Here is a 17,096-nt window from a genome sequence, read left to right as displayed (position 1 = left end):
ATTATTCGAATGGTCCACAATCGTTCATATGTTGGAAGTAGGTATGAATGAAGATTGCCATGAATTGGTATGTAGATTGTCTAAAAGGTATTAGACATAGCAAAGGTTTGCTGCAACGTTCATGAGTGCTTATAAACAAGTTTTGAGCATTGGAATAAACCCGTGCTTGCTGGAATCACTTTTTGGAATGAGACAGAAGTGATTGCAAGACGATAATATCATATGGTCTTAAAACCAAGATATGTGGTTTATTGTTTATTAATTGGTTGTGCATTGATAATGCGAAACCTCATCAGTAAATTGATGTCATAAAACGCATTGTTGTGTATGATTGATTAGTAAATAGTAATGCATATAAGTCGAAGTTTATCTGTTACTTTTATCCTAAGAGGGTAAAAGCGATAGCAGGGCCCCTCGATGATTTGATTTGACTTATGTGAAGGGCCCGGTCAGGAAGGAATTGATGTGTTCAATTAAGTTCGATGTCAAATGAATCTTAGATCAAGAAACCAATTGTTGGACAATAAGTTCCATAAGATTATCCGCATAATATCTAAACAGAGGACTATATGATCCCTTATCTAAAGGACAGGATACTGATAAAATCAGAGTTTGACAGCGTATTTGATATCTACGATTGCTAATCGGATTGTGTTTGCATATATAATTACTAGACTTATCCAAGTGGGAGACTGTTGGATTAGTGTCTAAGGCTGTAACTATATTTGGTAAGTACTTGAGCCGGTTGTGCATGGTCCTTTTGGGTTGCCTTCGCCATAGCAACTTGACAAGGTGATTTATATAGAGAGAAGAGATATTATTATTATTAATGTATTATAAGAATAATATGTTAAAGGAATAATAATATTATTTGATTGATATAAGTCATAAATTAATTAGGAATTAATTTGGTGACTTAAAGAGATTAATTGAATAAAGGGGCAAAAACTGTCAAATTTATGATAGTTGTGTTTAGGTCTATGAATCCTTATGAATATGGTAAGGGACGATTTGAAGGATATGGATATCTTAAAAAATCGTCCAAGGCCTTATCTAGAAGGATCTTTGGATTGATTTGAGGCTAAGTTATCCAATTAGGGTTGAAGGTGAAACCCTAGGAGCTCATAGTATAAATAGACCCTTAGGGTTGGAGAAATCGGCCAATCTATCTTTGAGGAAACCCTAGAGCCGATTTCTCACCTCTCCCCCTCTCTCAAATCATCTTATTGCTAGTTGGTGTTTGTATGCCATTAGAGGAGTGATAATTGTGACTCTATGCTTCAAGAAGAAGAAGTATCAAGCAAGTAATCCAAGGTATTGTTCTAGATCTTTATTCATATGATTTGAATCAATTGTTTACATTAGATCTAGTATTGAAAGTCTTGGATACAATGCATGTTCAATTAGAGAAACCTAGATCCAAACAATTAGGGTTTGCATGTGCACATAGGAAAGTTCTTATGGCTCAAACCCATCATATTCCTTGGGGAAATTGTTTTTCTTAAAGTCCTAGAAAGAAATTAGTACAAGCATCCACCATGCTCATTTGGAGTTTGTTGGTCATGAGCTTTGCAAAATCATCCACCATCCTTTGATTTGTAGATCCGAAGATAATATCATCCACATATATTTGTACAAGCATAAGGTGATTACCGTTTGCTTTTCTAAATAAAGTGGGATCAATCACTCCTCTTTTGTATCCGGACGAGACAAGAGAGTCTAAGAGATTCTCGTACCAAGCCCTTGGAGCTTGCTTTAGACCATAAACCGCTTTCTCAAGCTTGTAGCAGAGATCTGGGAATTCAAGACTTTCGAAGCTCGGGGGTTGTTGAAGATAAACCTCCTCTTTTAGTTCACCGTTTTAGAAGGAAGTCTTTACATCCGTTTGATGTACCTTGATATTCTTGTGAGCTGCATACGCTAAGAAGATGTGTATGGCTTCCAACCTGGCTACAGGGGCGCATGTTTCATCATAATCAACACCTTCTAGTTGACTATACCCCTTAGCGACTAGTCTCGCTTTGTTTCTGACGACCGCACCAGATTCATCAAATTTATTCTTGTATACCCATCTTGTACCAACAATAGTGTGACCTTTTGGCTTTGGAATGAGTGGCCAAACTTTGTTTCTTTCAAATTCTGCCAATTCTTCTTGCATTGCGGATATCCAGTCAGATTCCATTAAGGCTTCTTTGATGGTTAAGGGCTCGAACGAGGACATGAACGTTGCCTAGTGACAGTGATCAGATAAAGTATTTGAGGATCAAGTTTAGATACATACAGATGGGTTTCCGATGATTTGACTCGGTGGGTGATCCTTTGTCCATACATGAAGACGAGGTTGCAAATGATCAGCGACTGTGGTGGATGGAATGTCTTCTATATAAGAGGATTCTTCCGTTGGAGACTATAGTTCCCCCTGGACTTGAGAGCAGCCTGCTGAATTGTCTTGAACTAAGGGAGTTGGATCAACATTTTCTTGAGCAGTTGAGAGAGGTTCCCCCTGAATTGCAGATGGGAATTCCCCTTGAACATGAGATGGTTCCCCCTGGAATGTGAGAGAGTGATAACCCTGGGATCGGTTCTTGTGTCAATGGTCTCTCTATTTTCATCGTATGAGTCTGAGGATACATTTGAAAGAAAAGATCCTCTGTGGAGAGGGATTGGAGCTACTTCCTCAAGTACTGGAACTTCGATAGTTGTCAGCTAATTCAGAGTGGAACTTTCTCCTTCGATCGGTAGAGTGGAAGTATTGAGTGACACTTCATCGGATAGAGTAGGACCAGAAACTTCGGCATGTTGTTGTTGAGCTTCCGAAGACACGAGAACTTCGGATAGTTGAGCTGTCTCTATTGGGTTAAAAAGACCATCATAGTTTACATCAACTATGTTAAGGGGACCCGAAGAGGATGGGATATCACTTTCTAGGACTGCTTTAGTTTCATTTAATGGAGCAGAGTTGCGAACATAATAGTCATTGAATTTGACATCGAAGCTTTCGACTATTAACCTTGTGTGTCTTATGAGAACCCTATAGGATACTTTGTTTTTAGAGTAGCCAAGGAAAATGCCTTCATCTGACTTTGGTGCAAACTTGTTCAAACAATCCTTGTTATTGATCACAAAACATCTACACCCAAAAATGTGAAAGAATCTGACATTTTGTTTACGGTTGTTAAGGCCCTCATACGGACTTTTGTTGAGACGGTTGCAAACAATGCTTCGGTTTTGGACAAAGCATGTTGTTGCCATTGCTTTAGCCCAGAAGTAGAGAGGAAGGTTTGCGAAGTTGAGCATAGATCTGGCTGCGTCTACCAAAGTGCGATTTCTTCGCTCTACTACTCCATTCTATTGCGGCGTGTAAGGAGCTGAGAAATTGTGACTAATTCCATTTGAATCCAAGTAACTGTTCTGGAGATGATTTGTGAACTCGGTTCCATTATCACTTCGTATGCATCGTACTGGTAATTTGATCTGCAGTTCAATCTCCTTGGTGAAATTGATCAGGACCTGTGGTGTTTTAGACTTGAGTCTCAAGAAAATGACCCATAGGAAACGAGTGAAGTCATCCACTATAACCAGTATGTATTTCTTGTGATGGAGATTAGCTAGAGTAGATGGACCGCATAGATCAATATGTAAGACCTCTAGAGGTTCAGAAATTGAAGAATCAATCATCAGAGGATGACTTGCTTTAGACTGTTTGCCATATTCACAAGCAGAGCACAGAGTATCATTGATGAATTTGAGAATTGGGAGACCTCGGACGAGTTCTCCGGTGACCAGGTTGTTGATATATCGGAAGTTGAGATGAGTTAGCTAGCGGTTCCATAGCCAGTTAACCTATAATACTACTTTTGACAGAAAGCACAACTGCGGTTTTCTAATTATCAGAGAAACGTCCAAGGAGTACATGGTCCCTTCAGACTTGGATTTGATCAAGCATGTGTTCCTATCATTCATCATTATGTAGCAGTAATCGTTGCCAGATTCAACCCTATGGCCTGCTTTACATAGTTAGCCTACACTGATGAGACTGTGTTTGAGACCATCCACATAAGAAACCTTTTGGATAGAGAAGTTCCTCGTAGTAAGAACACCATAACCTCAGATTACCCCGTTCGCATTGTTGTCGAAGGTGACATTTCCACTGTTGTAGATTGGCCTGAAATCCCGAAGGTACTCTAACCTTCCGGTCATGTGCAAGGAGCAGGCACTGTCCAATAACAACTCCTCTTCTTGTTCCTCCTTGCACATTACCTGAAATTTACACGGTTAGTTTGGGCACCCTAGCAAGTTTAGAGCCCAGGGCTATAGGTGTATTTTTCATAGATGCATGAACCGAGGTTGTAGGTACATATTTCATGTTAACTGTTAATCCTAGACCTGGGTAGTTGTGAGCTTTTGTGGTGTTGTGAGATTTTGAAGAGTTTTGAGACTTCTGAAAAGTGCTACGTTTTTGAAAAGTATGAGATTTCTGACAAGTACAAGGTTTTTGAAAAGTATGGTTCTTTTGAAAAGAACGAGTCGGGGCTCGAGATGATCCCTTTTGACGGTGAAATCCAGATGATGAGTTTTTGATATTTACCCTAGCATTACTTTTGGTCAGCGTTCCAAAGGGTGTGGGATTAGTCTTGTGACTAGTATGAGTGCTCTTTGGTTATGAAACAGTACAATTTCCACATGTGAATCTCTTAGGATCTGATTTTGCAATAGGTTGAGGTGTCTTTAAAAGGGTTGGTATTGGCCAAATCCCCTTCCATATTGGGTCGTCTAAGGAATAGATTATAAAACCAATGCTTCGAAAAGACTTTACTTGCTTTTGGGTTTTGTCAGAAGACTTTGAAACGGTTTTAGGAACTGTAAATTCCTTTTTGCTTGATTTCTTGTCTGCCCTGATTTTAGAAAGATAGATTGAAAAAATAGGCTTTTCTGGACTTTTGTGATTTGATATTTTGACTTGTCTTTTGTTTTTCTAAAAGGTTTTCAATTTTTTATCACGAGATTGAAATTCCTCTTTGAAAGCCATTTTTGCCAGAGATTTTGGAGAACCGCAGTCAGTGAGATTTAACTACCGTTTCTTAGAGTCTTTAGATTATTTTTGAAAACAAAGGCTTGACTCATCTGAACTAGATGATTCAGGGTTCTTGGAACATTGACCATACTCGAAGTTTTCTACAGGCAACTCATGATGGATTGGCTGAATGATTACTGAACTCTTAACTGTGGTCTGTGGTAAGTGTTGGATAAGGTGTCTAAGTCCATAACTATTTCTGGTATGTACTTAACCCGACCCGGCATGGTCCATTTGGGTTGCATGGCACCATGCAATTAGATAGACTAAATGAGGGAAATAACACTCGTGGTTTATTAATATATTCTAAGTTCTAATATATCAATCGTATTATTTAATTAGTTTGATCAAGATTAATTAAATGATCAAAAGATAATTAATTAAATATATGGGTTGATTATGTAAATCATCCATAACTTGTATAGTGGGCTAAGAGGCTCAAGGACTATCAAGTTGGGTTAAACCCATAGGATGCTCCATGGGAGTTACAAACCCATGGGTCATGGAAATGAAGATCCATGACACATTAGGGTTTACATGGTGTAACCCTAGATGTGTCAATACTATATAAAGAACATGTTCTCCACCAAAATCGGCTACACAAGAACAAGTGAGGGCTTGGCCGATTTTTCAAGTGTGTATTCTCTCAAAAAGTTTACTCCTTTGAATTTGGTGTTGTGTGAAGCATTTGAGGCATCACACTTGGGGTGCTAGGCTCACAAGGTTTCAAGGATCATAATGAACAACAAGGTAAGTTATTCTATCTTTCATTCAAGATAAAAAAATGTTCCCCATGTATGCTAGATAGGAATATAACCTTGGAATTCAACTTTGCATGATAATTAGACAAACATAGATCCAAGGTTATTAGGGTTGCATGTACACTTAGGAAGTGTTAGAGTGCTCATAACCCATCAGTGGTATCAGAGCCTAGGCTTGTTTGTTGATTTATGTGCAAAATGCTTTAAAAAATCGTTTTCCTATTTTCTGCTCGTATGAACTCGCCGAGTCCATGGGGGGGACTCGACGAGTCCGTGAACAAATGCAAGCTACTCGTCGAGTATGTTCTTGCACTCGACGAGTAGAGGCTGCAGTTTTCAGAATTTCGACATTTGTTGCAGGAAATGGACTAGAAACATTACCTTAAAGTGTTTTGGTGTTTTAAAACTTGTTTTAGATGGTGTAATGTTTATGCTTATCCATTTACAATGGCAATTATCAAAATTACAAGTTTTAAGTGTAATTTTTGATTCTTGAAAGTGTTCATATTCATGTTCTTGAACATATGAAGATTAGATGAGCATAGGAATTGCTAGTAACCTTCATGGTAGTTTAATTCATGATCATAATGTGTTTTAATGGAGTCCATAACTTGTCCTCAAGTTATGGAAAACCAAAAGTCACACTTTTATTAAAGCCATTAAACGAACACAAGAGTTATAAAAAATGAAGAGTCTTCATTTTTATTACTCAATTAACTCATAAGTTATAAGAAATGAAAAGTTTTGAAAGTTTACAAAACTTGCCCTCAAGTTTTGGAATAAGTAAAGTCTTGACTAAAACTTTAGTTCCAACCCTTAGAATTTCAAAAGTTAAAATTCAACCCTTATACTTTATAATATTATAAGTTAATAACATATATATATATATATATATATATATATATATATATATATGTATGTATGTATGTATAAGATCAAGTCGTCTTACCGCTAGTACGCCTCATTCACGAAGCCGGTCTATATGGGGGGGGGGGGGGTATAAGGTAGTTGCCTATAAAATGGCAACTTAATGGGTGTCAACTCTCACCCACCGCTTCCTTGATCGGTAGAGGGTCGTTAGCTGAATGGGTAGGACAAGGACTTATAAATTCTCATTAAAAGTATGATGAATATTATAAAGTAACTAAATGTTTTATTAAATTCCCAATCTTAGTTACTTTAGGAAAAATGTGAATAAGGTGCTAATCCATGAAATTACACTTTACACTTTGTTTAAGTCGTTGGTGGAGCGTGTGTGGTTAACCGGCACAGTAACTTGGACTTAACAAGGTAGGTAAAGGGTGACTTAAGGTTTATCATAGTATCGGTGGAGCGTGTGTGGTTTACCGGCACATCGATTAAGTGATAAACTTTAAGGGTACGAAGTGATTTGCATGGTTACTTCACACCTCGTTTTGTGATCCTCGGTATCCCAGTCACAAAACTTGGAGGGCACACTCGAGATTGAAACATGCCTTTGAAAAGTTCATTGAATCTCAAAAGAATCTAGGAATTTCTAAGAACCAATTAAAAACCTAATATTCATATTTCTTTTTTCATGGTGGAAATTGGTGAATCGTCATTCACCTACCTTTCAAATATGTTATAGCTTGGATTATGGCATACCTCTTCTAAGTTATAATATATTGTGATTGGATCCTAGCTTTAATATTACATTTGGGTGTTTTATTAAGGACTCCCTTAATATCTAAACTAATCTTGTCCTCTTCTTTTAGATGTCTTCAAATAATGCTGCTTCTGGCTCTAATCCTAATGGCTCCTTTACCCTTATGAACTTGTGTGGGAAAGTCACTTTTGATGGATCCAACTTCAATGAATGGATCAGAAACATGAGGATGATTACCCGCTACGAGGACAAAGAATATGTCCTTGACAAGGAGCTTAAGGAGATTGATGAGACCACTGCAACTCCCCAGGAGATCGCTGACTTCCAGGCACATGAAAGGGATGTTACCAAAGTGGCATGCATCATGTTGGCCACCATGACAGCTGAACTCCAAAAGTCCTATGAGGAATTCTACCCTTTTGAAATGCACCAAGATCTGATGGAAAGATACCATCAAAGTGCACGACAAGTGAGGTATGAAATCATTTGCTCCATGATAACAACCATTATGAAGGACGGGGAATCCGTCACGAGCCACATACAGAAAATGCAAAGGTATGTGGATCGGTTGCTGAAGCTTAATGTGAACTTCCCTGAGGAGATTGCAATAGATGTCATTTTGCACTCCTTACCATCGTGCTATGATCAATTCCGCATGACATGTCACATGAATAAGGAAGAGGTCACACTCAGCAAACTTCAGGGACTCCTCAAGACCGTAGAAACAGGTCTTAAGGGTAAGTCGGTTGTTAACACTCCTACTCCAAACTCCGCCCCGGTTTTGGCAATCGGGAAAGGTCGAGGGAAGAAGAGAAAGAGCTCTTCGAAGGGTACCAAGGCTAGGACCGTTGATGCCTCTTCTTCAAGCGAAACCAGGAAAGGTTTCATCATTCCTTCTTCTGACCCAAAAGAGGCTGAATGCTTCTATTGCCATGAAAAATCACATTGGAAGCGGAACTGCCCTAAATACTAGCAAGATGTGAAGGATGGGAAACTTAAACCCAACCATGTAGGTATTTACACTATCTTATCTAATAACACACCCATTCTAACTCTTGGGTCCTTGATACCGGTTGTGGTATTCATATCTATTCTGATTTGCAGGGACTAAGAAGAAGTGAGAATGTGGAGCATGGAAGAATAAACTTAATCATGGGGAATAGGAAAGCTTTACCTGTCACCATGATTGGAGTTTATACTTTATCGCTAAGTAGTGGGTTTAGTTTAGATTTGAATAAGTGTTGTTATTCGCCAGAAATGGCAAGAAACATTATTTCCTTACATGCATTGTATAAACAAGGTTTCACCTTTTCATTTGATAATGAAGTTGGTTCGATTAATGCTTTCTTTAATAATGTTCTTTATTTTAAAGCATTATCTTGTGATGGTGTGTATGAAACAGTATCTGTGGTTGATTACTTAGGAAATAATGTATTATGTATTGATTTGTTAATGATAATAACTTGGATAAAGCGTCATTTTGGCATTGTCATCTTGGACACATAAGCAAGAAACGCATAGGCCAGCTTCAAAAAGGATGGAGTCTTGGAGTCATTTGACCTAAAGTCAGATGATAGTTGCAAATCATGCTTACTTGGAAAAATGACAAAGTCACCCTTCACAGGTTCTTGTGAGAGGGGTGAAGGTTTGTTGGATCTTGTACACACGGATGTGTATGGACCCTTCAAACATGCCACAAGGGATGCTAATCGTTATTATTTGACTTTCACTGATGATTACAGTAGATATGGATATGTCTACTTAATCAAGCATAAGTCATAGACTTTTGAAAGTTTTAAAGAATTTAAACAGGAAGTCGAGAATCAATTGGGCAGGAACATTAAGATGCTTCGATCCGATAAAGGTGGTGAGTATCTTAGTTCAGAGTTCCTTGACTATCTTAGGGAATGTGGGATTGTCTCACAATTGACACCTCCCAGGACACCGCAGTTGAATGGTGTAGCTGAGAGGCGTAATCGAACCTTGTTGGATATGGTTTTTTCCATGATGATTCGAGCTTCGCTACCAATCTCATTTTGGGGGTATGCCTTAGATACTGCCACCCATATCCTTAATCTGGTCCCTACAAAGAAATTTGCCAAAACTTCTCATGAGATGTGGACTGGTAAAGTACCCAAACTAGACCACATCAAGATTTGGGGTTGCGAGGCTTTCGTGAGACGCGAGATTCTTGATAAGCTAGAACCCCGAAGCGAGAGGTGTATTTTCATCGGCTACCCACAGCAATCGTTTGGTTACCTCTTCTACAGACCTAGTGAAAATGTGGTCTTTGTAGCTAGGAGGGCTATCTTTCAAGAAAGAGAGCTCATAAGCCAAGGAAACAGTGGGAGGCAAGTTGACCTTGAAGAAATTCAAGAGTCAAGTGGTAAAGGAACTTCAAACCCTAGCACTCAACTTGAGGAGGAAACTCCTGTTGAGCCAATTGACAAGTTTGTACCTCTGAGGGGTTCCACAAGGGTTAGGAATGCACATGAGCATTACTATGGATTCCATATTACTGCGAAAGGTGATACACTTATCTGTGATGAGACACTGATAGGTATGGATGAACCTAACAGTTACGTGGAAGCCATGGTAGGCCCTGAGTCAGCCAATTGGAAAGAGGCAATGGATAGCGAGATACAGTCTATGTATGACAATCAAGTTTGGAACTTGGTTGAGAATGTACCAGGTCGTAAGACTATAGGGTGCAAATGGATCTTCAAGAAAAAGACTGACATGGATGGTAATGTACACACTTATAAGGCACGACTGGTTGCGAAGGGTTTCTCTCAAACTCCGGGAGTTGATTATGATGAGACATTTTCTCCAGTGGCCAAGATTAAGTCTATTAGGGTTCTGCTAGCCATAGCTGCATTTCATGACTATGAAATATGGCAAATGGATGTCAAAACCACTTTCCTTAATGGAAAGTTGGCTGAGGATGTTTACATGAGTCAACCAGAGGGTTTTGTCAATACATAGTACCCTAATAGAGTGTGTAAGCTTGAGAAATCCATTTATGGTTTAAAGGAAGCACCTTGCAGATGGAATCTTTGCTTTGATGAGAAAGTCAAAGAATTTGGCTTTTCTAGAAGTGAAGATGAATCTTGTGTATATGTGAAGGCTAGTGGGAGTATAGTTAGCTTTTTGGTATTGTATGTGGATGACATACTACTAATAGGAAATGACATCCCAACTCTACAGGAAGTTATGTCCTTGCTTCGGAAGTGTTTGTCTATGAAGGACCTAGGAGAAGCTGCCTATATTCTAGGGATAAGGATCTTAAGAGACCGGAGTAAAAGACTAATTGGACTTAGTCAAAGTACCTACTTGGATAAGGTACTAAAGTGATTCAGCATGTAGGACTCCAAGAAAGGAGAGTTACCCATCCAGAGTAACGTCAGATTGAGTAAGACACAAATCCCTAGTACTGAGGCCGAGATAGCAGAAATGAGTCGAATACCTTATGCTTCGGCTGTAGGATCGATCATGTACGCTATGACGTGTACTCGACCTGATATAGACTTTGCCTTGAGCATGGTTAGCAGGTATCAAGGGAACCCTGGCAAGGCACACTGGACTGCGGTAAAGAATATCCTCAAGTACCTAAGGAGGACTAAGGACTGGGTCCTTACCCTTGGTGGGAGTGATGACTTGAGAGTTGTAGGGTATAGTGATGCTAGCTTTTAGACTGACAGGGATAATTTCCGCTCTCAGTCGGGCTGGGTCTTTACCTTAAACGGAGGAGCAATTTCTTGGAAGAGTTCCAAGCAAGAGATAGTGGCTGATTCAACTTGCGAATCAGAGTATATAGCAGCAAGCGAGGCGGCAAAGGAGGCGATATGGCTGAAGAACTTCACTGGAGACCTTGGAGTTGTACCAGCTATTAATGAGCCATTGGAAATTTTCTGTGATAGTGAAAGTGTTGTTGCCTTAGCCAAGGAACCAAGGGATCACGGGAGATCCAGACACATCGACAGAAAATACCATTTCATCATACATCGAATAGAAGAAGGACTCCTCGTTGCGAAGAGGGTATCATCGGATCAGAATCCAGCAGATCCCCTCACGAAGGGACTGACTCGGGTTAAGCATCTCCAGCATGCTCGGAGCATAGGGCTGAAGGATAATAGTAGATTTAGTAGTTAGATAACCTTGAAATTTGTAAAGTGTAATTGAAATTAGATGATGAATAAAAGTTGTTTTATTTATGAGTAAAGTGTTGCTATCTCTTTTCGATTGTTTACTATATTTCTTTTGCATGTTTTGACTTCCAGAATAATTATGTTTGGTATATCATATTATTCAAACTTCCACAATCGGTCATATGTCGGAAGTAGGTATAATCAAGACTGTCATGATTGGTTGCAGAGGTATAAGGTGTTGGACATGGCTACAACAATCATGAGTGATCGTAAGTTCTGAGTATTGACTCAATCCACGCTCACTGGAATCACTTCATGGAATTTATCTCGAGTGATCGTGAGACAGTAATATCATATAAGTCTTCAAACCTAGAGATATGATTTGTTACTTATGATTTGGTTATGCATTGATTGTACGAAAACACATTGGTAAAATTGATGTTATAAAACGTGCCCTTGTGTATAATTCAATGATTAGTAGAACAAACATATGAGTCGAAGTTTATCTAGAATAGAGGATTATATGATTACTTATCTTAAACGGCGTATCATCATCTTCTCAGTTCCGAGAGACCTTGAAAGAGCTACGATTGCCGATCGGTTCCTGAAGTCATACTTGCAGTTATAGTTATTAGACTTATCCAAGTGGGAGACTGTTGGATAAGGTGTCTAAGTCCATAACTATTTCTGGTATGTACTTGACCCGACCCGTCATGGTCCATTTGGGTTGCATGGCACCATGCAATTGGATAGACTAAATGAGAGAAATAACCCTTGTGGTTTATTAATATATTATAAGTTCTAATATATTAATAGTATAATTTAATTATTTTGATCAAGAATTAATTTAGAATTAATTAAGTGATCAAAAGATAACTAATTAAATATATGGGTTGATTATGTAAATCATCCATAACTTGTATAGTGGGCTACGAGGCTCCATGGATTATCAAGTTGGGTTAAACCCATAGGATGCTCCATGGGAGTTACAAACGCATGGGTCTTGGAAATGAAGAGCCATGACACATTTGGGTTTACATGGTGTAACCCTAGATGTGTCAACACTATATAAAGAGCATGTTTGTCCACCAAAATCGGCTACACAAGAACAAGTGAGGGCTAGGCCGATTTTTCAAGTGTCTATTCTCTCAAAAAGTTTACTCCTTTGCATTTGGTGTTGTGTGAAGCATTTGAGGCATCACACTTGGGGTGCTAGGCTCACAAGGTTTTAAGGATCATAATCAACAACAAGGTAAGTTATTCTATCTTTCATTCAAGATAATAAATGTTCCCCATGTATGCTAGATAGGAATATAACCTTGGAATTCAACATTGCATGATAATTAGACAAACATAGATCCAAGGTTATTAGGGTTGCATGTACACTTAGGAAGTGTTAGAAGGCTCATAACCTATCAGTAAGGACGATTGGACTACCGCAGAGTAGGTCTGAGTCAAGGGACATTTGATGAAAGGCAATGGGTCAGACTTCGGTTCAGGACTGCAGTGAGAGAAACTATGATCTGAAGGCAGAGACAGAAAGTTCATAAGGGCCTTGGGTCCTTCCATTACAGTTGATGAAGTCTGAGATTTAGGCTCAATTTTATCAATGACAGGGATTTGATCACTTGGGTGATTAAAAGATTTAGGAAGAATTTCTTCAATAAGACAATTATTGCTCTGATTATGAAGTCGACTAAAATGAGCTCTAATGTCTTTTGGAAAGTTTTTGTCGTTGACTGGGAAATGGAACTCTCGGTCCGAAGGGACATAGAGATGGTCTTTGTTAAACCGGGGTGATGAGTCCTTTGCGGTAGAGTACCCAATGGACCAACCCCAATTGTAAGTGTTATCTACTGTTCCAATGTTCACAAGGTTCTCAATAGCTTCGCTTTCATTAAACAACATTTCTATTAAAAGATTTAAACGTACATTTTTAGTTTGAGCTAAATCTCTTTTATTCGAAGCTATTCCTAACTACGTTTCACATAACATTCTAGCATCTTTTGCTAACACTAGATCCCTCTCTAACATAGCTACTTTGAGCCTCTTGTCCTCCAGTCGTCCTCTTACATGAAACATTTCTTGGGACACTATATTCTTCTCATCCAGGGCTTTGTTATAGTCTGAAAGGACGGCAACACACGTGTCAGTTAGGTTGTCTATGAATGGTTGGAAATCATGCATGCTATAATTAAGTGTTTGGATCATGAGTTTTACCAATTCAACGATGCCTAGAGTTCCATCCTTAGCCATGTAGCAGTAGTTCTTTTCTAGCTTGGTTGATCCATCCTCATCCGCAGTTGCCATCATGCAGGTCTTGCCTTTTCCCTTGATGTTGTTGACATCCTCATCCTCATCTCTGAATGTCCACACATGATGGTCTCTCTTGACTTGGGCTACCTATTCCATTGCTTTCTCCTTTTCCTCCATTTCTTGAGCCATTCTAAGGTAGAATGCTCTGTCTTTCACCACTTTGGCTTTGCAATCTTTAGCAAAATTGTCACACCCCAAAACCGAGAACGGCGGAAACGTTCTGGGGAGGAGGACGTCATGTAAAGTATCACAACACAGTATAATAGCAAACAAGCAAACAACATCATCCATTGCATTAATATATAATTTTAATACAAGTGTGTTCTGAACAGTTATAGACACCAAAAATGTAAATCAAAATAATAAGATGAGTCTTGAATGCGCTCCATCTTCTCAAAAGTTGGCCTCGGTACCTGTCTACTGATGACCTGAGAATACAAGTTATTTTGAAAGAGTTTATCAGCATTAAAGCTGGTGAGTTCATAAGTATTTAGTGTCGGTGTTTGTATCAAAACGTTTGAACGTGGTTTGAAGTACGAGTTTGTAAACGTTTGTAATAAAAGTTTATGAATGTTTGAATCTCCTAGAAAATCCTATATTTCCTACCAAAAATAGCCTTCTACCAAGGCATAACTGTTTTGTATGTTCGCTTCTTGTAAAAGTGTGTAATTTTCCTAAGTGTAACTATCATTATCAAAATATAGTTTGTACATTAATGTTTAAGTGAAATGATCACTAAATATATGTAAAGAGTAAATTAATGAAGTACTGTAGTGTTGTATTATAGGAACTACTGCTGTACTAACTACCTTAAACCGGATTTATATTAAGGTATTATGTGATTTATTGTACCATACTATCGACTATGTAACACGACAATGTAGGTCGTAAAAAGGTATGACGTTTGGCACCCGCAGACCTGCAGGTCCGGCTGTAGCTAGCAGCAAGTTGTAGGATAGTCAATCCAGTATAGATCTATACGCAAACTCACGCTCTCCCTCCAATAGACTCTCGCTACAACTCGGGCCATGACATTGAAGGCATGCTCCGATACAGTGGATCACATTTATGTTAACGTATTCATGTATATGTAATGTATTGTTACTCGTCCTAGTATCGTTGTATATGTTCGCTTTCTAGTATAGTTGTATATGTTCTCATTCTAGTATAGTTGTATATGTTCTCATAGTAATATAGTGCATATGTTCTCATAGTAATATAATGTATATGTTCTCATAGTAATAAGTAATGACTCATGAATGAAATGACTCTTGTATGATTCATGGAACTAAAAGTGGTAAGTAGTATAACCCTAAATTACACCTATTATAGTTTATTAGTAAATTTGATGAATGACTGAATGTACTAAGCTGAGATATAAATCTTTATGTCTTATACATATACACATAATATATAAGTAAGGATTCAACGACATTCAGAAAAACAACCAGATACTTTAGGACCACAACCCAACGACGACAGGAAGTAAAGTGGGTTATCTCTCCTAAGTCCTTCAAACCTTATTTATATAATTATATATGTAGTATACATGGTTTTTAACAATATATAAGTTTAAAAACATGCAAAATAGTTTGATAACAGTTTAAAGTCATTTGCTTGATAAAATAGTTTAAAGCATGAAAAATCGATTTGCATGTTGGTTATTAATCACATGTGATTGATCTAATAACTAACATGGTTCAACTTGTATTCCCCCCCATAAAGCATTTAAAACATTTAAAAGTATTTCAAAGGTTAGTTAAAGGGGTATGAACTGACTTGCAGTGAGTGGATTGGATTGAAGTGTCGGATACGGTGCTAGGTGACAAATGGAGACTTGTACACACACGCGAGCCTAGTTATCATATAATAAACATATATATAACTAATTAGTCATTTTATAACTAATAAATTAAGTTGGGACACTCTAGAACATGAAACACAAGGGTTGCATCCAAGTGTTGTAGGGTATGGTTAATGGGTGTAGGGTTCAAGGAAAACTCCCTAAGGGAGTTCACGGCCCTAAGTTCCTCAACAAATGAGTTTACGGTTGTAAACTCATGGGTTTATGGCCTTAAGCTCATAATTCCATGACCATTTGATGTTTTGAGGCTTTACAAGACCCTAAGAAGCATTTCTACTTGATGGTTAAGTCTTTGGAAAAGATTAGGGCATCATTTCCCTCATTTGAGGAGTTCACGGCCCTAAGACCATTTCCTTTTGGGTTTTCTGCCGTAAACCCTTAAGGATTATGGTATTTTGATGTTTTTTAGTCCCTAACTTAACTAGGAATGAATCTAGGCTAGTGTCCAAGGCTTAGGAAGAATTTAAAGCACACTTTGGCACCTTTATTTGGTGTTCACGGTCCAAGAACTTCTTGGGCCATGAACACCTTACTGTTGGTGTTCTTGGGACATTTTCTTGGTGTATGATAAGGTAATAAGCTGTACAATACACTAGGGTTGGAGTACTTACTAGTTAGAAGCTTGAAAAGGTGCTAAGGGCCCAAGAACACTAGTGTGTGTTCTTGGTGTTTTGGAAATCTAATCAAAACACAAAAATGGATGGATGAAAGGATGTATAATCACTAGTTGTTAGGATATATCAACTAATCAAGTCGATAAATACTTACGTTTTCGGGAAATCGGGTGAAAACCTAGATGATAGTTGAGAGTGTTTGGGAGTTGTTTTTGAGAGTGGAAATGAGAAGTGAAGTGTTTTGGGGAGTGAACTCATGCGTAAGCATGAGTTTATGGTTTTTACGGTAATTTACGTCCCAAACATAAAAGTTTGGCCGTGAATTTCTAAGCTACGTGGTATCCGCGGTTTTGAAATTTCAAGACTCGAGACGACACATCCTTTCACACGTTCGTTTAAAGAATAATTATTATAATAGTCAAACGAACTTTAAATTTGTTAAAAATAGATAAAAATGAAATTGACTTATCATTTGAAGTGGTTGACTTTAGGGTTTGACCAAAAGAAAATTTCGGGTTGTCACAAAAATAGTTTTCCTTGTTGCACTTTTGACAAATTATGATATCAGGTTTGTCTTCATTTGAAGTACCAAAGTCATTCTGGACGGGCTGTGGTGCCTCTTTGGATTGATTTTTTTGAGGCTGCGGTAATGGGTGAGGGTTTTTGGGATATCAAGAGTGATTATTTTGAGG

At 38.3% G+C, this 17,096-nt stretch overlaps 1 pseudogene; it reads right to left on the bottom strand.

Annotated features, from left to right (window-relative positions):
* Positions 1-1,861: 1,861 nt before the first annotated feature.
* LOC145063967 (putative mitochondrial protein AtMg00820 pseudogene) lies at positions 1,862-2,221 on the bottom strand (annotated as a pseudogene).
* Between the last annotated feature and the right edge of the window lie 14,875 nt (positions 2,222-17,096).

The sequence above is a fragment of the Lactuca serriola genome, chromosome 7, assembly GCF_051521515.1.
Source record: "Lactuca serriola cultivar US96UC23 chromosome 7, Lser_US96UC23_V15, whole genome shotgun sequence".
NCBI lineage: Eukaryota > Viridiplantae > Streptophyta > Magnoliopsida > Asterales > Asteraceae > Lactuca > Lactuca serriola.
Note: the sequence above shows the minus strand (reverse complement) of the source record. Positions and strands in the feature narration are given on the sequence as shown.